Source organism: Pelobates fuscus, chromosome 3 (assembly GCF_036172605.1).
Source record: "Pelobates fuscus isolate aPelFus1 chromosome 3, aPelFus1.pri, whole genome shotgun sequence".
NCBI classification, from domain to species: domain Eukaryota; kingdom Metazoa; phylum Chordata; class Amphibia; order Anura; family Pelobatidae; genus Pelobates; species Pelobates fuscus.
Window position 1 is genome coordinate 160,402,600 of NC_086319.1, and position 27,106 is coordinate 160,429,705.

Sequence of the window (27,106 nt, forward strand, 5' to 3'; positions counted from 1 at the left end):
CACTCCCAGTGCTCCAAGCCAGCCTTTATTGCTTCCAGCTCTTCAAAAGAGAAAACAAACATTCTCATCTTACCTGCCTAGCAGGGAGGGGTTTATTCCCACTGCTGCAGCTGATTATCTGCAGCTGAGCAGTGGGTTGGAAACCCTGGCCTGGATCTATGTCTCCCAAGAAAACCGCTAAACTGCGGAGTGGAGCACTGGCCCACCCTGCTCTCCAAATGCTCCACCCCAGGGGCCCATAACTAAATATCCATTTTGGTTATATACACACAGAAACACACACTCCCCCTGGGGTTAAAAATCATATGCCTCTCTGAACAATTCTGTCAAAATATAAACTCCATTCACCTTATCACAATCTGTAAATACTGAACAAAAGTATTCATTGAGGAACTCAGCTAGATCTTTATCCTCTGCTACATACCTTCCTTCTTGTGTTTTTTAATCTAACTAATCCGTGTTTTACTTTCCTTTTCTCATATGTATCAAAAAAAATGTTTTATTCCCCTTTATTACTGGCTATGCTATTCTCTCTTCTGTGTGTGCTTTGGAGGTTCTTATAACTTGCTTTTTCTCTTTCTGTCCAATCTTATAGATATGTCTGTCTTCCTCACTCTGGGTTTATTTATAATTACTAAATGCTAACTCTTCGTTTTTTACTATGTTGGCCACTTCTGCGGAGTACCACAGTGGAATCTATCTTACAGATAGATGCATGATCAGTGGCGTACATACCGCCAACGTGGCAAACCTAACCGCATGTTAAGGGGTCCATCGGGTGGCCCATGCTGACAGGGTCACCCGATGGAGATGGATTGGCAGGGTGCCCGGTCAGCGCTGGGCACTTTAACCCCTTAAGGACACATGACGTGTGTGACATGTCATAATTCCCTTTTATTCCAGAAGCTTGGTCCTTAAGGGGTTAAGAGCGCGACCAGGCCCCCTGTGACACTTCTGGGAGGAAGTGACTGCACGTCACTCCTCCCAGCAATCAGAGCCCGCGCGGGAGGAAGGAGGAGGAGGGAGTCAGAGTAGGTACTCTGACTCCCATCAGGCTAAAGAAGCTCAAAACACACTGATATTCCAGTTTTGCTTGTTTGGAAAGACATTAGGTAAGGGACATGTACAAACTTGTATATGTTTAGAAACATATAGGTGGCTTTCATGTAAATTCTGTCATTATACACATAACAAGGACAGGTTGTTTAAAATGCATATTTATCAATAAAGGTACTGTATAGTTGTTTGAACTTTGTATAGTATTTTTTCAATAAGCATGAGTGCATGCAAGCACCAATTGAAGTGAATTCTAAACCATTTCTTGTCGAGACAGTTTGATGTTAGTACATTCTCCTAGCGGAGTTTCAGAAGTTAAGCAGTCCTCCTAATTACTTGGGAGGACAGAATAGCACATTCCCGCATTCGTTTAATGGAACTGTGTCTACATTTGATCTTATATTTATGACAGTTTCTAGCTGGCAAGGTAATTTATTCCTGTAGTCATGGAGGAATCGTTGTGCATTCTCATTTTGAACTCATTAACAGTAGTTTGATTATTTCCAGCCAAGGGTCACACTTAACCCTGTTGCAGTCAATGCAGTGAAAACCATGTGTTCCTGTTGCAGATGTACTGACTTGAAATTGGAACAATTACCTCTCACACCCTCTTTCCCTGCTAGTGGAAAAGCATGCTATTTAGTAGACATGTGCAATTCGTTTCGGTCCGAATATGTATTCGGACAAATTTCGGGAAATTCGGACATTCGGGTACTTCCGAATGTCCGAAGTGCCGGATTGCCGAGGTCCCGAAGTTCCGAAATTACCGAATTTCCTAAGTGTCGAAGTGCCGAAGTGCCGAAGTGCTGAAGTGCCGAAGTTCCGAAGTTGCCGAAGTTCCGAAGTGTCAAAGTGCCGAAGTGCCGAAGTTCCGAAGCACAGTATTGCCTAAGTACTAATATACTTACCCAATGAAAGAAGAAGAATGTTACATTGTATACAATTTTAAACAAAAAGTATACAAACATAGCCAGGATTCACCTGTAAGCATTTGCAACACTTACAACAATCAAGTAACATACATTCATATAAAATGGAAGTTACTTAGCCAGTCAATGTAATGACAGGAATGAATAAGTAGATAACTCCCTAATTCCCACGGTATTAAGGAGCTATCTACTAAAAGGCTGAAAGACCTAAATTGGTCTTCCAGACAAATTTACTAATACTAGTAAAGATTACTTATTAATAGTAAATTATGCCCCTACTCGCTTTACTATGAGTAGGGGCATGTCTGTGGCTGCTCACTGTTAAAAAAAAAAAAAAGTCCCCTTCCCGCACTCTGATTGGTTGGTTTGAAATCCACCAATCAGAGTGCTCTGTGTCATTTTACACAGCGTGGGAAAGTTCTTTGGAATTTGCCCACGCTGTGTAATTTGACTCATAACTCTCTGATTGGTGGATTAAGTAACCAATCAGAGAGTTATGAGTCAAATTACACAGCGTGGGAAAATTCCAAAGAACTTTCCCACGCTGTGTAACATGACACAGAGCATTCTGATTGGTGGATTTCAAACCAACCAATCAGAGTGCTGTGACAGGTACATGTAGAGACTTACCTGTCAGTCTCTTCATTTACCTGTCAGAGCACTCTGATTGGATGGCTTAAACCCACCAATCAGAGTGCTCTGAGCCTAATTGCAGGGCGGGGCAAGGCTTTATAAGCCTTCCCCCACCCTGCAGAGCTCAGTCTGCGCGGAGCCCTCCATGGGTGAAGATGGAGTTTTTTTTTTTTGGTTTTTTTTTTATTGCGTCGGTTATTATGGGTTTTTTTTTTGCCCTTTTTTGGGGCTGAAAAAAGAAGATTTTAGAAGAAAGAAAACATTGAATGGTAAGTTATTTTTTGTATTTTTTTTTACAGGTTCTTAGTTAAAGGTCCCCCCCTCATTATTTTTAGGGTGAGGGGGGTAGGTAGGGGGATCATTTGTTTTTTTGGGGGGAGGGGGTGACTAGGGGTTTGGGGACCCCTAGTCACCTGGGGGGGACATTATTTTTAGGGGCCCCACCCGCCGCTCAGGGTTGGGGGCGGGGGGAGGACATTAGGTCCCCCCCTTTATTAGTATTTAGAGCCCCCGCCCGCCGCTCAGGGGGGAGGACATTAGCCCCCCCCCTTTATTAGTATTTAGGGCACCCACCCGCCGCTCAGGGGTGGGGGCCAGGGGGGAGGACATTAGGTCCCCCCCCTTATTAGTATTTAGGGCCCCCACCCACTGCTCAGGGGTGGGAGCTGGGGGGAGGACAATAGGTCCCCCCCATCATTTTACTTAAGGGCCCCCAACCGCCGGGGGGGCCTATTTTTTTTTATTTTTTTTTAAACAGTGAGCAGCCACAGGCTGCTCACTGTTTACTAGACATGCCCCTACTCACGGTACGTTACTCTTTTTTTTTTTACTTGCTAGGTTTTAATGTTTCAGTTTTCAAAAGATTGTGTGCCAACCATTTGCTTTTTACAGGTAATGAATAACTTCCTAAAATATATGATGGGTTGTGACATTGATGAATATTTCAAGTGGTCCCAGTCTCATCATATTTAGTTTCATAGGTTTATTTAGCAGCTTTCAGATTGGCTTGTAGAAAATATAATTCATACAGGGTCATGGCTAAGAAAGGGGTTCCTATAAATTGTAAGGTGTTACAATAGCAATTTGCTATTGTCGAAAAAAAAAAATATATATATATATTTATATATATATATATATATATATATTTATATATATATATATATATATATATATATATATATATATATATATATATATATATATATATATATATATATCCAAAGGATTTCAGCACTTACAAATGCTTTGTATGTTCATTTTGTGTATATTTTATTTCTGTTTGCTGTCAAGGATGAATAATGCATCCACAGTAATGAAAAAAATGAACAAACAAAGAAAAAACAGATTTTTGTTATCCATGTTACTTTATGTGCAATAAACACTATTACAAAATTATCTTGCCTGAGGCATGCTGGCCTATTTCGCAGCCGCAGGGTTAAATTGATAATCAGTCTTGTTCGATCTGCACTAGAATTATTTTTTTTGTTTTGATTTTTTTTTTTTTACAGTCCTTGATTGCTGATTCGTTGCGGCTTTATTTTCTATTTCACCACCTTTTTTTATGGGGTTTTGCAGGAAAGGAGCAAATTGCAGGATGTGAAATGAAAGAAAGCTTTGAGGAAGCATAACAAGGGATGTGTTACCATGGAAACGGACCTGCTGGCTGCTTTGTGAGCTAGACAGCCAATATGGGGGAGAATGATTATCTGCTTCTAGCGATGGAGGGAGAGAGAACTAGAAAAGGGTCAGGAAGGATAGAAAAGGTGGAAAGAAGGGGAGTGTTAATTATACAGGGAGATGAGGAGGAAGGAGTGACTAAGAAATTAAAACTAAGATGGAGTGGAGGGAGTGAGAGTGAAGAAGGGAGTAGTGGTGTAGGAAATAATTAGGGGGGGTATGGAGAAAGAGATTAAGTGAGAGTGAAATGGAAAAGAGAGCTAGAAGAGAGGGTAATGGAGAGAAGATGGTAAGGGACTCCTAGACTACAAGGGTAGAGAAAGGGTGAAGAGAGAAGTATGGAGGAAGGAAAAGGGGGTCTGATGGGGGATATGGACAAGTAAGGACAGTTGTTATAGCAAGAGTAAATAAAAAGAGGGAAAGGTAGCTAGTGGGGAACAGAAGGAAGAGAAGAGAAGGGGAAAGGTGAAAGAGAGGATGAGGGGAGATCTGAAGTGAGCCAAGAAACGTGTGGCTAAGGCAGGGGTCCTCAAACTCCGGCCCCCCAGATGTTGCTGAACTACAACTCCCATGATTCTCTTGCTATCTATGTAATTCAAAGAATCATGGGAGTTGTAGTTCAGCAACATCTGGGGGGCCGGAGTTTGAGGACCCCTGGGCTAAAGGGACAGAATAACGGAGAGAGGCAAACATTTCCATTCCTCCTAATAAAAATCCTCTTTACTGGGTTTTTCCAATTATTAAGCAACATGCAAAATACATTTAAAAAAAATTTAAAACAGCAAAAAACTGGATTGGAGAATATATTTTAGTGAGCCTGGTTAGTTTATTTTTCAAGTTTGCTATTGTAGCCTAAATGTTGCAAGTTGTTTTCCAACTCATCACAAGTCAGACTCAAATAAAAAAAAAAAAGAGTGTGAGACGGACAAAATATGAGACAGAATGAATATTAGACAGCTGAGGTTAAAGGACCACTATAGTGCCCCACCCTCAGGGTCCCACTCCCGTGGTGCTGAAGGGGGAGGAAGGGGGTTAAACACTCACCTTTCTCCAGCACCAGGCTCCCGGTGCTGGGGACTCTCCTCTTCCTTCGGTCGTCATCGGCTGAATGTACATGCGCAACGAGAGCCGCAGGCGCATTCAGCCAGTCCATAGGAAAGCATTCTCAATGCTTTCCTATGGACGCTGGCGTCTTCTCACTGTGAAAATCACAGTGAGAAACGCGGAAGCGCCTCTAGCGGCTGTCAATGAGACCGCCACTAGAGGCTGGATTAACCCTATTGTAAACATAGCAGTTTCTATGCTATTGTAAACAGGCAGGGTTAATCCTAGATGGACCTGGCACCCAGACCACTTCATTGAGCTGAAGTGGTCTGGGTGTCTATAGTGGTCCTTTAAGGATGAAATAAAATGTATAAAAAGCAAACGTGTATTAGCAGTCAGGAAAAATAATACCATGATGTGTGTGAAAAAAGCATTATTTTACATATAGCAGTTATGGAAGTCTAACAGCTTGTATTCTATTGCATGCTAAATTAGCTCTCGATTTATGGATTTGTATATCTGGCATAAATAGAGCAAGTCTTATATCTATCTTTGAGGAACCTGTAAGACAAGAAACTCAGAGACAAAAAGCAGAAGCTATAGTGGCAAAAAAGGAAACATAGCGCAAAGTAGGGGTTTGTCCAGAGGAACAATCCAAGAACCATAACCACTACAATCTAGAGCCATGACAACTCCCTCCCTGATTAATTTGTCAAACTGTTTAGAATACTTTGTCAGCCTGCATACAGACAGATTCTCTGTGCTGGAGAATTACCAGATTTTACTAATTACATGACGTAAAGTCATGATTTTATAAAGGACACGGAGGCGAGTATTAGGCTTTATCTCTTTCTTTATTCCTCAGCAGCAAAGAAAGGATATTGATATTTGAATATAGCAATAACAAGAAAAAACACAGAATACCCTTAAGGGTTAACATATAACATTCCAAACATATTAACCAATGGGATCAATCCTTGTTCTATGTCTCCTCATGTGACCTAATCCACTTCCTCTTTCTAGCTGACGCTGAAGCTGAGCATATCAATGGGTAAAACGATTAACTTGAACTGTCTCCGGTAGAGGGTTCCAGTGAGTCTGTTCCAGTTTAAATAGGCAGGAGAAGGTGATCCTGAACATTCCATTACAGGGTTAAGCTGTAGGAAACAGAGATATGTGGTAAAATATATTCCAATATCGTTGTCATACATATAAACTGTAGAAGGTTTTAAAGAAGCGCTATATCTTAACTCATAATTTTATTTGGGCCCAGCCAAAACATGTTTTAAACCAAATCATTATAGTATATACTAGTACTATAGTCACTTGAACAGCTAACTCACTCCTACCTGTTTATCGGTAATTGGGTGGGAAAATAACATGTACGACTTACCTGTCATTGGGCGGGCTAATACTCGCCTCCGTGTCCTTTATAAAATCATGACTTTACGTCATGTAATTAGTAAAATCTGGTAATTTTATTAAAGGACACGGAGGCTCATATTAGGCTAGTTTAAAGCTGTGATATAACCATAGATGAGATATGTTCTGTTGGCTTGAAGTAGTATTCTTTGAACGTTGATTCCCGGGACCAGTCAGCTGTGCGTAGAAGGTCTTCCAATTTACAGCCAATAGAGAATGCCTTAGAGGCCATAGCACCTCTCGTGGAGTGGTCTTTCACCCCTTGCGGGGTGAAGGACCGTGCATCGATATCCAGGGCTCGAACGTCTGACACCCTTTTGCAGGAGATTAAGCACAGGAGCATAGCTAATTTTGCGGACACTTGTTTGAGTGTGAGATCTGCGTTTGGAGGCCAGTCTTCCAGTAAACTAAGGACCATGTTAACATCCCATAAGGCCGTGTAGCGGGGTTGAGGTGGACGTGCAAATTTTATGCCTCGTAGAAACCGGCATACCAATAAGTGTTTCCCAGCCAGGAAACCGCCCCATCCGTCATGGGCAGCTGAAATCGCTGATCCATACACATTTATGGTGCGATAGGCCAAGCCTTGATCATACAGGGTAGTAAGGAAACTGAGTACCTGGTTTATAGGAGCACATATGGGATCCACGTGTTGTTCCAGGCACCAACTACACCATGCGTTCCAGGCATGAGTATAGGACCATCTTGTTCCTGGGGCCCAAGCTCCTGCCAATAAGTCCAGAGTTGTTTGTGAAATGTTTGACATCGTCCCGGTACCCCAGAGAGGAGCCACGCCAGGAGTCTGAGGTGGCCTTGCACCAGCAGCGGGTGAGGGTTCCCATTGGGGTCTGATAATAGTTCCGTGAAACTTGGAATCAATCTGGGGAGGTCGATAGACATTTCCATGACTGAAGGGAACCGAGGCTGTGCCGTCCAGAATGGTGTTATTAACACCAACGATGTTCGGGAGCGTTGCAGGTGTAGGAGTGTTCGTGCTATGAGTGAGAACGGGGGGAAAGCATATAAATCGATTGCTCGGCCAGTGTTGTAGGAAGGCGTCCACTGCCATGGCGTCTGGGTCCGGTCTCCAGCTGAAGAATGAGGGAAGTTGAGCGTTCAGCCAGGAGGCAAAGAGGTCTATGTGCATCGGGCCCCAGAGTTGTTGGAGTCTCTGGAATATCGTTTAATGTAGTCGCCAGGCGCTGTTGTCCTGTAAATGTCTGGAGTTCCAATCTGCTACAGTGTTGGAGAGTCCCGGAAGGTATTCTGCCTGTACTGATATGTTGCGGTCCAGACAGAAGTGCCAAAATTATTTTGCTAGGTCTGTGAGTATTGACGATCTCGTGCCACCCAAGTGGTTGATGTAGCGGACGGCCGAAATATTGTCCATACGAAGAAGTATGGAACAGTTGGTCATGTGTCCGAGGAGGCTTTTACCTTTGTGGTAGGAAGACTGAGCATTCCGTGAATTGCATCTATATTAAAGCCCAGAAACTCTATTGATTGGGAAGGTTGCAAGATTGACTTGTCCCAGTTGATTAGGAAACCCAGGTTTTGCAGCAGGGTCAACACCCAGGATATATGTTGGTTGAGTAGATGGGTGTCGTGAGCCATGATCAGCATGTCGTCGAGGTATATGATCATACGTACACCTCTGCTGCGGAGAAGGGCGACTACTGGTTTCAGCAGTTTGGTGAAACACCACGGGGTTGAGGACAGGCCGAAAGGGAGACATCGGAAACGCCACATCGTCTTTTCCCATTGGAATTGAAGTAAGTGGTGGCATGCATCCTGGAGGTCCAGTTTCACCATCCAGTCTCCCAGTCTGAGGAGGTCCCGAAGGCAGTGTATCCCTTCCATCTTGAAATGATGGTATGTGACAAAGGCGTTGAGCGGTCGCAGGTTTATTACTGGTCTCATGCCTCTGCCTTTCTTGGGTACTAAGAAGATATTGCTTAGGAAACCTGGGGCGGTAGCTGAGACTTTATAGATCGCACCTTTCATTTCTAGTGCGCAAATCTCATCTGCTACCAGATGTTTGTCTCGTGGGGAAAAAACAATCCGATGTGGTAATAAGAATTGAATCGGTTGTTGTGTGAATTCGATGCAGTAACCTAGAATGGTCTCTAGGACCCAGACATCTGAGGTAAGTTTGTGTCAGGCATCGTGGAAATGAAACAGTCTGCCCCCCACATGTAATAAGGAACGGGTGTGTAAAGGAAAATGACTCACCATAAGGCCGACGGCCATAGGAGGATCCCCTTATTCCACGTGGGTGCCACGACCTGCCCCATGTCGGGAAAAATGGTGGCTGTGTTCTGGGTTCGGGAGGCTGAAATCGTGTTGTGGCGGAGCCTCTTTAGCCCCAGTGAGAAGTCCGGGGGTAGCGGCCGGGCACACTGCCCCGCTGTCTGTCGGCGCCCCACCAAAAACCCTCTGGGAGAACACACGCTTCATATTATTTTGCTCCTTGTCAAGTGCCGTGAAAGTGCTGACATAGTTTCCCAGGGTTTTTACAAAGACCTTTTGCCTGTATGCCAGGCTCTGAAATTGCTAGATTTATTAGCTTTGGTTCAATTTTCATTAATATGGCTTTACGCCGTTCCGTAGCCAAAGCGGTATTGACGTTTCCAATTAGGCAAATGCCTCTCTGGATCCATCCCCTGATGGCCAGTAAGTCAACAGAGGTCCCCTCAGTAAGAGCAGTTTCGACTAAGTCAAAAAATTTTGCTATAGGCCCGAGAATGTCTAGGACCTTGTCTTGGCAATGTTTTAGGGAGTAGTCCAGTCCCTTTTTGGCCTTCCACCCCGACTTGCCCAGGAACTGGGCGATCTTGGGTTCCACCTCTGGGGTTACACAGGCCATGTCCGGGACCGTGGGGCGTGGGCATTCTGCCCTTAGATTACTCTTTGTGGCCTTATCAAGGGGTTTTCTTACCCTGGTAGCTATGTAGATGGCCACGTGCGTTATGGGATACCAGTCCGCTGAGCGCGGATTGTGCAGGGTATCCGGATCAAAGAGGGGTTCCCCTTGCTGATCTAAAACTGCGGATTCGTCCGCCTCAGAGTCTATCGTTGGGAGTGCAGTCTCGCTGCGTTCAGGGGACAAGTTGTCTAAATCAACCGGGTTGATGGCATCGAGCCCATCTGACACCTCCTCTGAGTCCGAATCGGAGTCGGACTAATCTTGTAGGGCTTTTGCCCTCTTCCAATTCCGCACCACTTTTGCCCGGCGGGGGCTCTTTTACGTGGGAGCACCACATCCTCAGTTTCAACAGGGCGCAACCTGTCCGTCACACTGGTTTTGGAGGCAGCACCTGTTAGATGGTGCATTTTGCATGTAGACTTGCGGCCGCTAGGGACCATCGGCTTACTATCAGAGATTACAGGGGTTGAGCTGGGGGTTCTGCCAGATGCCATTATAGCGGAGGAGATAGTGTGTGACAAGGTGTCAGACATTGCTCCCATGGCATTAACAATGGCTTGTGTCACTGACTTGCTCATTGTAGCATCCAGGAGTGCCTGGAACTCCTCTGAGTTCACGTGGTCCTGGGATGCTTCTTCCCCACTCTCCATGGCCGCAATGCCCATAGGTAGGGCTGCGGTATTGCGACTGCTAGGTTTTGCAGAGGTGTGTGGGGGGGGCAATAACTTGTTTGTCAGCAGGGGACTGCATACTGGTCAAGATGCACTACAGAGGGACAGCTGGGGGAAGGCACTTAGCAGATTGGACTAATGAAAATGGCACAGGGCAAAACAAAATACCCTTACAATGAGTTATGACCCAGGGTATAACTGTCAGTGGTGAAAACAAACTCACTTTGAATAGTGTGAAAGCACTTCAGGGCAAGGGCACATTAATGAGGCACAAAGAAGATATTGGCACAAATAATATGGCAGCTTACCGAGTGTTCCCTCAGGAATGACTCCTGGGAGACACTGGTAAGCTGCCCAACACCTCTAGTAGCCAATCAGCTTGCGCCCCTCCCAAAAAGGCGCGAGCGACGGGTAAAAGCGTGGCAAATTTTGCCAACCCCAAAATGGCCGCCGCGATGCACGGGAGAGAACCGGGTGTGGAGGGGGGGCACGCCGGGGGGGGCGTCCCCTACACTGTGGGGAAAGAAAGAAAAACGGGTTATAAACAACCCGGACGGCAGTGCAGGAGAGGAGCTTGTCCCAGGGAAGGGACAAGTACCCTGCACTAAGGGGGAAAGAAACACAGAAAAAAAAAAAAAACAAGCACTGGTATTAGGTATATACAGTAGAGTGTAAAGTAAAAACACTAAGCAAAAAATAAGGAAATAATAAGGTATTAACAGGAAGAAATACAGTAATCACTACAAATTTTTCAGAGCATGAAAAAATATGAGGTACTTTGCTGAGGCAGCAGCAAAGAAAGAGGAAGTGGATTAGGTCACATGAGGAGACATAGAACAAGGATTGATCCCATTGGTTAATATGTTTGGAATGTTATATGTTAACCCTTAAGGATATTCTGTGTTTTTTCTTGTTATTGCTATATTAAAATATCAATATCCTTTCTTTGCTGCTGAGGGATAAAGAAAGAGATAAAGCCTAATATGAGCCTCTGTGTCCTTTAATAAAATCCAGTTTGTTCCACTGATATAATCAGGATTGAGCTTAGCCCTCTCAGCCAATGAGCACTGTCCTATATCAGTCCTACTCAGCTCATAAAGACCAGGGAACCCAAGTAAGTTGCCAAACTATTCTTAAAGAGTTTGACAGATTACTGTATTAGCTAACCACTGGCAGGGTACCATGGCTCCATAATCACTACTGTGAAAGCTTTAAGGTCATCTCTGCACTTCTCATTTCTGTTGTTAACCCCTTAAAATGAAAATGCATACCATCACCACAATCTGGTCCATATATACTCTGTACCAGAATGCAATGTATTACCTGGTTTTATATCATTAACCTTAATGCCTTTGAAAGTGAAGAATACTCTCTATGAGAAAATATGAGCTATAGTAGAAATCACTATGTCTACATAAGTCATATTTGGTGCATAATGGGTTAATTATGTCTCAGATACTAAATTCACTGTGTCTTGATTGGGGAAATTTTATTATTTATAATTAGAATAATGGATATACTGTACTTTTTTGTACTTTTATGGGGTCCTTGGATAGTAGGTTAGAGATTTATTGGACCTGTATTAATTGTATTCTTGGATAGATCTATATCTCGAAATGAACAATAGAAGTTTGTGGAATTATCTAAAACTGTACCTTAAAACCTTTCATTTTAAGAGTGAAGATAGGTTGCTTTTAATATACTTCCACCTTTGTAGATGAACGCCTTCATTACATGTAGAAGAGAGAATAAATGCAGATAGTGAATTTTATCTGAAACCTGATACCTCCCAGCAGCAAACAAAGAGTTAAGATGTAAAGAAACAATCAACCTATCAGAAAAAAGAGGTATGCATTAAAACGTAACAGGCCCCACTTACATCCTCTTTCTGTGATGATGACTAAAAGGTAAAGGAAGGTTGAACAAACAAAATCAAACCGGAGAAAATTACAAATTCCAAATGAACATCCAAAGCCAAAAAACAAGGCAGTGTGATCCATCAAACTGCAAGAAAACAGATAAAAAAAACATGCCATGACAAAACATATAGATTAAATAATAACTAGAAATGAATGTCAAACATCACTAAATATCAACCGAGATAAAAAGATAAGCAATGTAGAGAACAAACACAATGTGCCGTCAGTATACCATTTAAAAGAAACATTAAGTGTAAAAATATATGGAGGGAAAACAGGTGGGATAAATATTCGCCTCTGTCTTTAATAAAATCTAATGTACCTTAATCCCTAATTTTAACCAAGACAGAAAGACAGGAGGCACTATATCTGCTCTTTCAAGCTGCAGAATTAAAAGAAAGTCTGAAATGTGGATTCCCAATCTGCTGTAAAAATATTTAAAGTGAACTTCCTGAAGAAAAGCAAAGGAAGCCACCACGCCACAGACCAAATGAGCGCCGAAGACCTCTTCAATACCTGGCAAAAAGAGGATCCAGTGGGTCCAGTAAGACACTGAGAAAGAAGAATCAGTCTTATGAAGATGTACGTAGGATGCCAAGAGAGGGCCTTTACAAGAGTGTTGAAGAGGAGCCGTTGCATCCATCTCAGTACAAAGCAGCAGGCACAGCAGGCAACGCACAACTTAGAACTTTAGAAATATGGGTAAAAAAACGTGGAGGAATGGGTTTTAGTATGATAAAAATACAAAATCAACATTGAATCCCTGAATGTCAGACACACAACCAAAGGACACCAAGCAAATGAGCAGAGTCAGTTTTGCTGAAAGCTGATAAGACAAAAGGTTGTTGCCCAGCCAGGATGACAAAACAAAATCTAAGACGGTAGTGACATCCCAGAAGAACAAGTACTTAGAAGGTGGAAGTTTCGGTAACTGAATGACCTGAAGAAGATGGCAGACTGATGAGTCTCTACCAATCAGAATACCATGGAGCGGAGCCGATGATAGTCAAGCAGAAAAAGTTGATGGTGCGGTAAGACTTACCTTACATGTGCAACAGAGAATGAAAGTTAAAGGGACAGTAGACAGTATAGGCACCTGGACCACATCAGCTCATTGAAGTGGTCTGCATGCACTGTCCCATTAACCCTGCAAGTATAATTATTGCAGTTATTGATAAACTGCAATAATTACCTTTCAGAATTAACTCCACCTCTATTGGCTGCCGACCAAGCAGCCACTAAAGGCACTTCTGGGTGGTTAGGTGTATTTTGGTCTCCTAACTGACACTGGATGTCCTCATGCTCAGCATGCTCTGCATAAGGACATCCAGCATTGTCTCCCATTAAGGATCACCACTACAGAGGCTGCAAGGGGATCTACTTGTTTTCCCAAGCACCAGCAATGCCGTATTTACCATGCAGAGATATAGGTGACACATCCTAGGAATTCCAGAAATCGACCAGGCTACCAGTTATGCGGTCCTGAAGAATCAATGGCTCTGAGTGCCCTGAGTGCAACAGCGAAAGGTGAAGAGGTATAGGGTCCGTTGCTCACATCTCCAACAGATCTGGAAACCCCGGCTGGGATCACCAAAACGGAGTCATTAACTTAGTCTCTTCAGAAGGTGCAGAACCCATGCAATAATCAAACAAGGCATGAAGGGTGTAGGCTCCAATCTCGGGTCACTCTTGAAAAAACGTGTCCACCACTAGGCAGTCTGGGTCCCGGAAGTCAACTGAAGTAGTGAACAGTCTGATGGTTCAGGCAAGACACGATCAGGTCCAGAGTCGAAGAGCGCCTGAGAAGGTCCGGTCGGGAAAGCTTTTATTGTATCAGTTGTGATCCCACAGTCACAGTGATGGGTAATCTTGGATTCCATATGTGTGGTGAACTGCATTTACCATTTAGGTTAATGTTGCATCATATCAAAAACAGTTCACAAACACATACGCAAAAAGTGCCAAGGTTAGTCATAAGTTCTGGAAGTTTCTGTTCAAAGCATTGTGAAGCTTAAAGATACAATAGCTAGTGATTTCCTATACTATGTACAGCTGTACTATGAAAGTAAAGGTTTCTTTAATTAATAAAACTGCAAATATTCTCTGCCATTAGTGGCTAACTGACCCACAGCTGACTTATGTGACTTCTAACATGTTTGCATCACATTTTGTCATTTTTAGAATTGCTATACATAGTGAGTAATGCTTCGGGCATCTTCCCATTCACAAAACTAAAGCAGGAGTCGTAGCTGTGTAATAATGACATTTGAAAGTTGCAGTGGCCTTTATTGTGGTCCTTAGATATAAGCTTATTACTAATTATCATTAGAGAAAAATTATCTTTTGATTTCATCCATAAAAGACACTCTTTTTATAACAAAATCTAGAGGGCCAATAAAATAAATATATGACTGGAATTGGGACTTCTGATTTATCTTAACTTGCTTGATTTCCAAGCTTGCATAATAAACTAGTTTTATTATGTAACAAGCCTATGTGCGTTTCTTAATGTACACGCCAGTAAATAGGTTCCTGCTGTACTCCACTGGAGTGGACAGCTATAACCTGCGATGATGATAGAGCTAAAAGAATCATTCCAATTTTATATTCAACAGGTTTTTTTTTTTCTTGATGCAGTATCTTTCAATATGCAATGTTGACAATTATCAAGTTTGCAAGCATTATTGAATGTCATAGTCTCATTTATTTAACATAATATAGTCATGCAATAAATACAGCATGGAGAAACTAATTAATACAGGCTATAGCCACCTGGGTGCTAATTCTCACTGGTATTCCCTCCAATACCAATATAAATAGTAACCAAACAAGAAAGAGAATGCACACCAGAATTCATCAACCAGAATAATCAACCAGGTTTAATAAACCAATACTAGGTTGAAATACAAAATAACAAAAGTGATACAAAAACAGGCACAAAACATAAATAATTGACAATACTAGTTTACCAAAATTCTCACAAGCCTAACAGGGTAGAAACAGGAATCAAAATAACCCCCCAACGTTTCGGCACCTCCTGGTTGCCTTTATCAAGGGAGTTTATATCCAAACTCACCACAAGTCCCCTTAAATAACACATACACATCTGATGGCCATCAGTATGATAAGAAAAGCTGAAACCGGAAGTGACATCGTCACCTCCCCCTTCGGTTTCATACATATAAAATCCTCCTTAAATCTTGTTATCAACATAACTCAGAGTGATAATATAAACATATTGTATTGCATACCCATAAGTCCCCAATTGGCATCTAGCAGTAATCAGTAATCGAGGGTGTCAAACTCGATAGAACAAGCCAGCAACCACGCGCGTGCGCAATGTGAATGCCAGAGTAGCCATATTTGTTATCGGAAAAGACCATATCCTGATATAACCCGCGCAACCTCGGTAGTTTGTATCGGCACGTGACCATTGTGCGCATGCGCAATAAAGGCGCAAATATCGCCATCTTGCTTGTTGGCTAATAGTGCTAACATACAAGGAAAAGGGCAAGCACTCATTCAAACTAACGTAAGGAAAATGAAAGGGATAGTTCAAGCAAACCCCCTTATCTACATGAAATGTATGAAGTCAAGAAAAAAGAGGAATAGTGGTGATATACATGTAGGGTTAATCAGAAACACACCAAAAGAATATACACATACACATTATAAGTGTATCAAGTGTTTATTAATTATCTCCAATGTGAATGCAAGCTGGATGCTGATCATTCACACAATTTCATGAGAAAAGGAAATGCAAGGATAATAATCCATTAAATCAATGTGATATATCATTACACAGCAATAAAACAAGAGCATATTAAATACATATGCCCAGCATCCAAACTATATCCACTATGTCATAAATAATATAATGAGAGCAAATGCACTCTTATAAGATTAGTCCTCATGGATTATTATTAACCCCTCCAAACAATACTAAACCAACCATTTAGTTAGTATAACAGTAACTAAATATATACAATAGTTGCAAAATCCTAATAGCTATAACAAAGATATGCCATCTAGATCCATCAGACTTCACATCAAATATCACACAAATACAGTATAATAATATCCATTTCCTATTCAATTATCCAATATTTCTTAAGGGAATATGACATTGTGCTAGCACCAGGTCCACAGACGTCTCATGGTCAATCTTCAAATGTTTCCAAATGTTCTACAGGATCCATACCCCCAACAACATGATCATCCAGTGAGCTACACATGGAAATCTAAATAAACAAGTGAAAAATAAAAACAATCAATCATGATATAAAACTACACAAAAGCAAGGTGGATGTCCACAGTTATTTCAGAAGAATCACAAAAATGGGGAGAGGTCCCACTCTTCATTAAGACCCTTAGGATATAAGGTCTGCAACTCATGCATCCAGTATAATTCACGCTGTTTCAAAAGCACTTCCCTAGATCCACCCATCGCCAGGGGTTTCACTGTTTCCAAAATCATGTATCTCAACTGAGATACTGTGTGTTGTTTTTCAGAGAAGTCCCGGGCCACTGGATACTAAACTTTCCCAGTCCTAATACTTGTGGGGGACTTGTGGTGAGTTTGGATATAAACGCCCTTGATAAAGGCAACCTGGAGGTGCCGAAACGTTGGGGGGTTATTTTGATTCCTGTTTCTGCCCTGTTAGACTTGTGAGAATTTTGGTAAACTAGTATTTGCCTGTGCCTGTTTTTGTATCACTTTATATATTATTGCTATTTTGTATTTCAACCAAGTATTGGTTTATTAAACCTGGTTGATTGTGAATTCTGGTGTGCATTCTCTTTCTTGTTTGGTTTTATAACATAATATAGAACATTCTCCCAGCAGCTAAAATGTTTTCTAGTGGAGTTGTCAGTTTCTGAATAGTAACCAATTTGTTGTGTTTTCAAAAAAAAAATGTAAGTCCTTTGTGTGCCTTCATCAAGGACAAGTTCCCATTCTGGAAGTATATGTTGCCTAAAAAAGGTATTAGCAGGGAGTATTGCGAGTTGAGTTTTCGTTTGAGTCTGTTAGATTTCCAAGTTTGTATGGTAGAGTGTAGAAGACGGTTGGTTTGAGTGATTGTCAGTAAATGTGACCTGTAAAAGTTGGGAGAGTGCTGTGCCAGGGAACAGATTGTGATTTAATAAGGAGGTGGTATAAAAATTCCTACCTGAGACCCATTCCAGTGCATGATTGTCTATTACGAACAAAAGCCAATTAGTAATTGTGGAACATGGATGGTAAAATTAATTGTAATTTATTTGCAATACGTTGATTTGTAAAAAGGTTAATATTATGGTTAATTTATGTGATTGGTTTATAAGAATCCAAATATTAGGGTCTTTATCATGTTTTAGTATCTGGATTGTGCTGGCCTCATATTAATTGAAGGCTGGTCATGTAGGTGAATTTAATGAAACAGAGTGATAAGAGGCTGTATGAGATGCATCTTTAAAACTTTGAAAACTCAGAACCGAAGCCATCAGGGCCAGGTACTTATTCTGATGGCATACTAGATATAATTGAACTAATTTCATCCAAGGTTATCAGAGAACGTAGAATCCTCCTTTGATCACTAGTTAATTTTTTCAATTTCACTTTTGCCACGATGGTCATTCTAAGAATCTGCAGAGTAGAGCTTCTGAAAATATTCCTTAAAAAGGGTGTTAATACTTTTCTTGTCATGGTGTGGCTTTCCAGAAGATTCTATGATCATTGGGATTGAACTGTAATTAGATAAACCCTTAACCAATTGTATTGGCACTTTGCCTGGTTCATTGCCTCATCTATAATAGCGAAACGGAAAATGAAAATAAAATAATAAAACAAACATTACAAAAAAAAAAAAAAACAGTAATCAACTGTATGCAAATAATATCAGGCTTCATCCCTGGCAGTGCAAATGTTCCAAGTATAATCCAGTTACCAGAGCTTGTCTTCAGCAGCCTGTTAGGAGTCAAGTAGCCATGTGCGATCCTGGTGCGTGAGTCAAAAGCCGGAACGAGCAGCATGAACTTTTTTCTCTGTTGGCTTTTCAAAAAATAAAAATTCATTCTTTGAGTTAGTTATTAATGGTAGCATAATAGTCTTGGGAAATGAAATTTGTCCCGGTACATCAACTTGTCCTGGAAGTTGAATAATCTGATGATCACTGGTCTGGGTCAGTCACGATTACTGTCTGTGTTCTTGCCCTACTCAATGTGCTCAGTCCATGTGCAGAGGTTTGTCAATAGCATAAGGGATATGATGGGTAATAGGCAGCCGTGGGGGCGGGGCCTGACTGCAGAAGGGAGCAGACGTGTGCTGCTGTAGCTCCAGCGGCCACGCACAAAGCGACCTAAAATTCGCTATACGGAACCTGCGACCCGACCCACATTGGCCACTAATCGACTCAGGGCACCGAGACCGGCAGAATGACACCTCTCCCGAGGCTGTACGCCAAAGTCCCGAATATCCAGCCGTTACGGCCTACTCACGAGGCGGACACGGGGGAGGCGGCCGCTCTCCCGTCGTCGCAAAGCATAGACAAGCTCAGTTCCGGCTCCAGTTCCCCCCCCCCTATGGACCGGAGGGGGTTATCCCGGTCCCCACCAACACAGCGAGTAAAGAGACACTGATTGCAGCTGACTGCCCAGACTGGGGCCCTGGACGGGCTGGACCCAGCAAGATGGCGGAGGCTGTATCCCAGCCTACATTCACGCTGCCACAGCCGACCAACCTGGACCGGTTATTCCAGAACTTCTGGGCCCGACTGGAACGACTCCTAACCGGGTCCCCAAATGGAGAGGAGATGAAGGAGGTGAGGAGAAGGGGAAGGAGTGGGCTGACCCCGGGTAAAGCTTGCCCCTCAACACCCACTGTACCCACTAAATACCCACCTGGGCCGGAGGTCCCACGGAGACATCCTCCACAGCTTCAGCCACCACGTCGGAAGCCCGCCCGCCGCCGGCGGCGAAACACCAGGGCCACCCACGGCGCCCACCAGGGGAAAGACCCGGCTCACATAGACGCCCGAGTCTGTGGCAAGAAGACGCCGACCCCACAAGAGGCCTGGGGCTGGGGAAAAGCCCTCCCTTCCTCACGATCACTCAGCACCGACCACACGTCGAGAGATGCTACATACAGTACATCCTCCACTCCAAGAGCAGCCATATACAGGCTTGGTGACCCACCTCAACGACTCCCATCACGCCCAGGAAGCCATCGCATCAAATTGCCGACCAGAGGACCCTCAATGGGTACTGACTGCACCCCAAGAACCCGGGACCGGAGGGCCACTGATCTCAGCCCCTGCCGTCTAACGCCCCACAACTGCTTCAAGGAGATCCAGAGCACAGGTGTCGGCTGAACGCCAACGACATCGAGTGAGGACTTAAGCATACCCGTTGCCCGACTACCAGCTTAGAAACACAATAGGACTGGTGATGCTCTGATTGCCACTGCTAATATGCATACTTCATTGATGTCAGACCTTTCCGTTTAAACTTTGTTTTATGTTGGACGTTTAAAATGTTGAGATAGGACATGTAACAATCCTTAGTTTAACCGTATAACTATTTTAAAGAACTACTGGGCCTTCCTAGCTGCCATGTTAGCTTAGAATGTACAACGACCTAGGGAAATGCAGTCGACAATAGTTTGCGCTCACTCTATAGCGACACTGTGGTTTATAGATTCCGTGTACACATCTTGAAATAGTTGTCAGCTAGCATGTACTGATCTTACTGTCTATACCACGTTTATTGTTTTCAGCTGGAATAAGTTGTAAAAATGTGAAGCGTCCCTTAATGTGACTACCCCCTTCGCCTGGTCAGCCAGTTCATGTTCAAGATAGGAAAGTCGTATGCTCAGTACAGTGTAAATGTATGCTCTTAGTGAACTCACACAGCCATATATATTTAGACCTAAACACAGCCACCACTGTATGCACACTTAGCGTAACTACCTCCTTACAGTAAGTTTTACCTCCTGATGAATACCCGGATAGTTACCTAGCTTGCAATATTCTTGAATGTTCAACCTGCCGATTTAATCGCTTAAAGCATGTCTACGTTGTTTATTTTATATTGTACGTTTATGCTTTATAATCCTCTACGGCACTCATTAGACATGTGCTCAGACCACCAGTTCCCATTTAATCTTATTTAGCCTGATGCACTTGCCTAACGCTTTTCTCGTTTCTTGACTCTTGTGTTTCCTTAAACTGTTAGCTTGCTATATACTCATGTGTCACTAGATGTCTGTCTATCATAACTTAGTAAGTTACCAACCGGATCTTATGGTCCATAGCTTGTATTCTCACCTAAAGTTTAGCAACAAAAATATAAAAATGAGGCATTGCACTTCTGGAAATGTAATCTAATTTTGCGAATTGATGTATCAACCCTATACTGTAAATCACTCAAACGTTTCCTCCAATTTCTCTTCTGTACCCCATATTATATGCCTCTAATAAAAGAAAGATTGACAAAAAAAAAATAGGCAGCCGTGACTAATTTGGGGATTAGAACAGCTAGTTTTATGGTTTCTGGTATGCCAATAAAGCATACGTTATTGTGCCTACTTTTGTTTTTCCAAATTTGCTGGTAGTGGACGCTATAACAAGGTACTAGGCAAGGTAAAGATACTACCACTCTGTTTTGTTCTCTGTAAAACTCTCACACCATTCATCCCAATTTTTATGCTAGTGGATACTATCAAGAGTCTAGTCCTGCTGAGAGATACCACCCAAATTGTAAAAGGATTAGTGAAAACAGGAAGCTGGGCACACACTGACCATATAAACTATGTTTATTGTAGCTGCCATGGGAAAATAGTGAGGCAACGATTCATAAAATTAGATTTGAGCATAGTGTGTATAGCAGTGATGGCGAACCTGTGGCACGCGTGCCACAGGTGGCACGCCGGGCCCTTTCTGTGGGCATGCGGCCATAGGTTTGCCATCACTGCAGAGTAGGCACCTGCCTGCCCGAAATGGCAGGCGCCTACTCTGCTTCCGGGTCGGGAGGCAGGGGAGGGATCTTTGAAGCAGTTCCCCTGTCCTCCCGCGAGCAAGCTGTATGGAGCGTTGCCGCGCGTTACCATGGCAACGCTCCACACAGCATCGCGCGGGAGGACAGGGGAACTGCTTCAAAGATCCCTCCCCTGCCTCCCGACCCGGAAGCACTACTTACCACCACCGGACCACCAGGGATGACTCCCCCCCCTCCTTCATTAAAGGTAAGAAGGGGGGGGAGAAGATAATTTAATGTACTTTTTTTTTTTCAAACGTTTACCCCCCACCCCTACCCCCCAGCAGAACCCCTACCCCACACACACCGCACCCCTACCCCCCAGCAGAACCCCTACCCCCCACAAACACAGCACCCCTACCCCCCAGCAGAACCCCTACCCCACACACACACACACACAGCACCCCTACCCCCCAGCAGAACCCCTACCCCCCAGCAGAACCCCTACCCCCCAGCAGAACCCCTACCCCCCAGCAGAACCCCTACCCCACACAAACACAGCACTCCTACCCCCCAGCAGAACCCCCACCCCACACAAACACAGCACCCCTACCCCCCAGCAGAACCCCTACCCCCCCAGCAGAACCCCTACCCCCACACACAGCACCCCTACCCCCCAGCAGAACCCCTACCCCCACACACAGCACCCCTACCCCCCAGCAGAACCCCTACCCCACACAAACACAGCACCCCTACCCCCCAGCAGAACCCCTACCCCCCCAGCAGAACCCCTACCCCCACACACAGCACCCCTACCCCCCAGCAGAACCGCTACCCCCCACACACAGCACCCCTACCCCCCAGCAGAACCCCTACCCCCCACACACAGCACCCCTACCCCCAGCAGTACCCCTACCCCCCACACACACACAGCACCCCTACCCCCCAGCAGAACCCCTACCCCACACAAACACAGCACCCCTACCCCCAGCAGAACCCCTACCCCACACACACCGCACCCCTACCCCCCAGCAGAACCCCTACCCCACACAAACACAGCACCCCTACCCCCCAGCAGAACTCCTACCCCACACAAACACAGCACCCCTACCCCCCAGCAGAACCCCTACCCCCCACACACAGCACCCCTACCCCCAGCAGAACCCCTACCCCCCACACACAGCACCCCTACCCCCCCACACACAGCACCCCTACCCCCCCACACACAGCACCCCTACCCCCAAGCAGTACTCCTACCCCCCCACACACACAGCACCCCTGCCCCCCAGCAGTACCCCTACCCCCCCACACACACAGCACCCCGGCCCCCCAGCAGTACCCCTACCCCCCAGCAGTACTCCTACCCCCCACACACACAGCACCCCTACCCCCCAGCAGTACCCCTACCCCACCCCCACACACACAGCACCCCTACCCCCCAGCAGTACCCCTAACCCCCCCACACACAGCACCCCTACCTCCCCAGCAGTACCCCTAACCCCCCCCACACACAGTACCCCTACCCCCCACAAAAACAGTACCCCTACCCCCCCACACACCCCACCCCTCCCCCACACCCAGCACCTCTACCCCCACACACACAGCACCTCTACCCCCACACACACAGCACCCTTACCCCCGCCCAGCACCCCTACCTCCCCACACAGCACAGCACCCCTCTCACACTGCACAGCACCCCTCTCACACTGCACAGCACCCCTCTCACACTGCACAGCACCCCTCTCACACTGCACAGCACCCCTCTCACACACAGCACCCCTCTCACACACAGCACCCCTCTCACACACAGCACCCCTCTCACACACAGCACCCCTCTCACACACAGCACCCCTCTCACACACAGCACCCCTCTCACACACAGCACCCCTCTCACACACAGCACCCCTCTCAGACACAGCACCCCTCACACACACAGCACCCCTCACACACACAGCACCCCTCACACACAGCACCCCTCACACACAGCAACCCTCACACACAGCAACCCTCACACACACACACACCCCTCAATGCAGTGTGTGTGCGTGTACGCAGCAGTCTGCGTGTGTGCGTGTACGCAGCAGTCTGCGTGTGTGCGTGTACGCAGCAGTCTGCGTGTGTGCGTGTACGCAGCAGCCTGCGTGTCTGCGTGTACGCAGCAGTCTGCGTGTCTGCGTGTACGCAGCAGTCTGCGTGTCTGCGTGTACGCAGCAGTCTGCGTGTCTGCGTGTACGCAGCAGACTGTCTGCGTGTGCGCTCACGCAGCAGACTGTCTGTGTGTGCGCTCAGCAGACTGTCTGTGTGTGCGCTCAGCAGACTGTCTGTGTGTGCGCTCAGCAGACTGTCTGTGTGTGCGCTCAGCAGACTGTCTGTGTGTGCGCTCAGCAGACTGTCTGTGTGTGCGCTCAGCAGACTGTCTGTCTGTGCGCTCAGCAGACTGTCTGTCTGTGCGCTCAGCAGACTGTCTGTCTGTGCGCTCAGCAGACTGTCTGTCTGTGCGCTCAGCAGACTGTCTGTCTGTGCGCTCAGCAGACTGTCTGTCTGTGCGCTCAGCAGACTGTCTGTCTGTGCGCTCAGCAGACTGTCTGTCTGTGTATTCATCAGTCTCTATATTCAGCAGTCTTGTGTGTGTGTGTGTGTGTGTGTATTCAGCAGACTGTGTATGTATTCAGCAGTCTGTGTGTATGTATTCAGCAGTCTGTGTGTGTATGTATTGCATTTGTTAGAGATACTAATAAATATATGCTTAATTTTATCTATTTATATCATTATTTAAAATTTGTATCATTGAACTCTCTGTTGTTGTGTTCTATTAAAACAAAAGTTGTTAATTAGTTCGGACAACAGTCCGAGTTGTTTTTTCTAAACGTAAACCTCAATATTCAGGTTTAATTGCCGTGTTGGCACTTTAAGGAAAGAATTTGGCATGTATTGCGGTTTGGGCACTCGGGCTCAAAAAGGTTCGCCATCACTGGTGTATAGTATAGCAGAGGAGGTGTCACACTAAAGTCCAACCCACCAAGTCTATAAAATTATATATGCAAATTCTTAATGGCTTTCTTACACGTTAATTAGAGAGAAATAAAATTAGAAATAAAATTGACACCCTAGATTTAGTACGTTTGTCTTATGTATTCCAAATGTCACTTACTGTATATTAGTTGTAGAGTCCAGATTTGTTAATTTATTTAATAACTTTTGAGTCATCCTATACATGAAAAATTATAAAGAAAAGCAAATATTAATTGCAAACACAGTGTATGGTTGTTTTATGAAGTCCCACAGTGAAAAAAAAAATAATGCTGTCCTGTTTATTTTTTAATTATTATTGATCAATCTTCAGTTCTTGTTTTTAAGGATTCAATAGTAGCACTGTTACACAGTTGACAAAGTGGCAAATCTTATTTTAAATGGGACTCTTCTATTGACTTTAACTTTCAAAAATAACTAGATCTTTATAAAGGAGGGCGAAAACCACACTCACTATTTCCAATAGTGCCTCAAAAAGGACAAATGTAATTGTCAACTGTAATCAGATTGCTTGAATATCTGGTAAGAATAGTAACTCTCTAAATTAATATATTTTTATTTGTCAAGAGACATTTCTTTGTGCTTCTGATTAGGCTCTGCTGAGTAAATGCATTAGGTGGTTCCTTTTTTTCTTGGACATCCAATATCACTATGCTTTTTTGTCCCATTCCTAAATTCTTATGCAAATTAAAAAAAAAATGTTTGCCCTGCACATCATTTACATATGTCAAATCAGACATTGGAAAAAGAACATTTTGGTAACCGTAATTCCCAGAAATCATGTTTCCACAATTCAGGAAGAAGATGGTCTGACTTGAAATATGTGATGCGCAAAAGTCCACTTTGATTTTTCATAAATCATTGCAGAGTTTTATATTGTTTGCTCACCACAAGTTAACATTTTCACAATATTTTTTAGTTATGCAACTATAAAAGAGTTTCTGACAAAGTAATTAGCACCTTAGAAAGATTCCTTATAGTTTTCCCATGGTCAGTACGCTTTGTATGTAAATATGATTTAACAAAAAAAAACACGTTTTCAGAAATATGTATGACCTCTGACAGGCTAGATAGATGCATACCTATTATGTGCTAATGATCATTTAGGAAATTGATTGTGGTGCTTAAAATAAAGCTCAACCATGTGCTATATGTAATTACATTTGTTTGAGTGTAGCAAAAAACTCTGTTTTTACAGTGAAAGACAACTGACCTTCATAGGACTCACCCTAAACCACAGGCAAACCTAGACATAATAACAGCATGATACCAGCAGGACAACCATTTAATTATACTCTTGTCTTTTGTTAAGACCTCTAAAATCATAGACATCTATCTGGTATGTTTTCAATGACTTCAGCAGTGTATGTATATTGCATTATGATTAAATTTTTTTTTTTTTTTATAAACTAAGACAACACAGATTTGCTTTTCTAGAAAATATTTAATTTATTTTAACAATAACACTTAACAATATTATATACACAATATTCACATGCATATTTAAAAAAATAAATAATTATCTATTTATTTGACTGTTCTTCTTCTTCTTCTTATTATTATTTAAAAGCACCAACATGTTTCACAGCTCTGCACAAGACGTTACAACAAGACAATTTGGACATACAGAATCAGGAGATGCTGATGGTCCTGCTCATCGAACGTACATTCTAAGGGGGTTGGGGTAAAATGGCACAAGAAGTTAGGAAAAAGTATTATGAAAATGCCTTTATTAGCCTTCTATCTTCATGATACAATTGAATATTATAATTATTTTCCCTAATATCACTATTAAGGACCCTTTTTATAGTCTCAATTTTTTTTTGTCAAAGAAAAAAAAAGCTCTGCATTTTTTTTTTAAAATCATTTTTGTTGGAAGATTACCTTTAGACAATACACAGAGACTCGTTTTGCTCAATGTTTGAGTTGAGATATTGCACTCTCTGGCTGACATTTTTTGTTATTTCTTGGAAATCACTTGTATAAAGCTCTCTGCATTCAGCTGTAAAATAAAACCGTAATGTAAAAAGTAGATACAGTGTCTGCGCTACCCTGTCTAGACAAACAATAAATACATTGAAGAGGTGCATATCCAAGGCACAAAATAATTATTGCTTAGGGTGAAATTACAAGGAAAGACAATATTAATCGTTTATTGACACAGTTCATGGGCATACAAGATTTCTTATACCCAGATTTTGGCTATTTTGACTAATATCTAAAGATGACAATAAACTGCCTATATGCTGAGTGGTTTTGATATAAACATGATCTAAAGGATTCAGCTTAGAGAAGTGTACGGTTATATGCATTTGAGGCTTGACAATCAGCCAACTAACTGGACAAATGCAACAATTCTATCGCTAATCAATAGTGAGAAATAAGTTTAGAAGTACTGTGAATCCAGAATATCAAACCTTGGATTAAGATATTGTTATGTAATAAATACATACAGTCAATGTTGCCATTGCTTGATCAAGAAATAGATTTTATAAGTATTTGTCAATAATTTACTCCAGAATGTCAATGTCAGTCAGCAGCTGAAACCAGTGCCGGTGCAAGGCATAGATCCATTTTGCCACCCCCTCATATCACTCACTCACTGACAGACACTCACTGGCAGACACACTCACTCACTGACAGACACACACTCACTCACTGACAGACAGACAGACACACTCACTCACAGACAGACACACACACAGACTTACTGACATACATATACTCACTCACTGACAGACACACACACTCACACACACAGACACTCACTGACATACATACACTTACTCACTGACAGACACTCACTGACAGACAGACATACACTCACTCACTGACAGACATACACTC

The 27,106-nt window shown here is 43.5% G+C and overlaps 1 protein-coding gene and 1 non-coding gene across 3 annotated transcripts in view; both read left to right on the forward strand.

Moving 5' to 3' along the window:
- Nucleotides 1-27,106, forward strand: part of TMEM178B (transmembrane protein 178B) — a 381,882-nt gene that overhangs the window by 219,159 nt on the left and 135,617 nt on the right. The window lies entirely within an intron of this gene.
- LOC134603897 (small nucleolar RNA SNORA17) lies at nucleotides 23,482-23,674 on the forward strand. Its single transcript, XR_010090635.1, has one exon. It is a non-coding gene; the product is annotated as a small nucleolar RNA SNORA17 (small nucleolar RNA).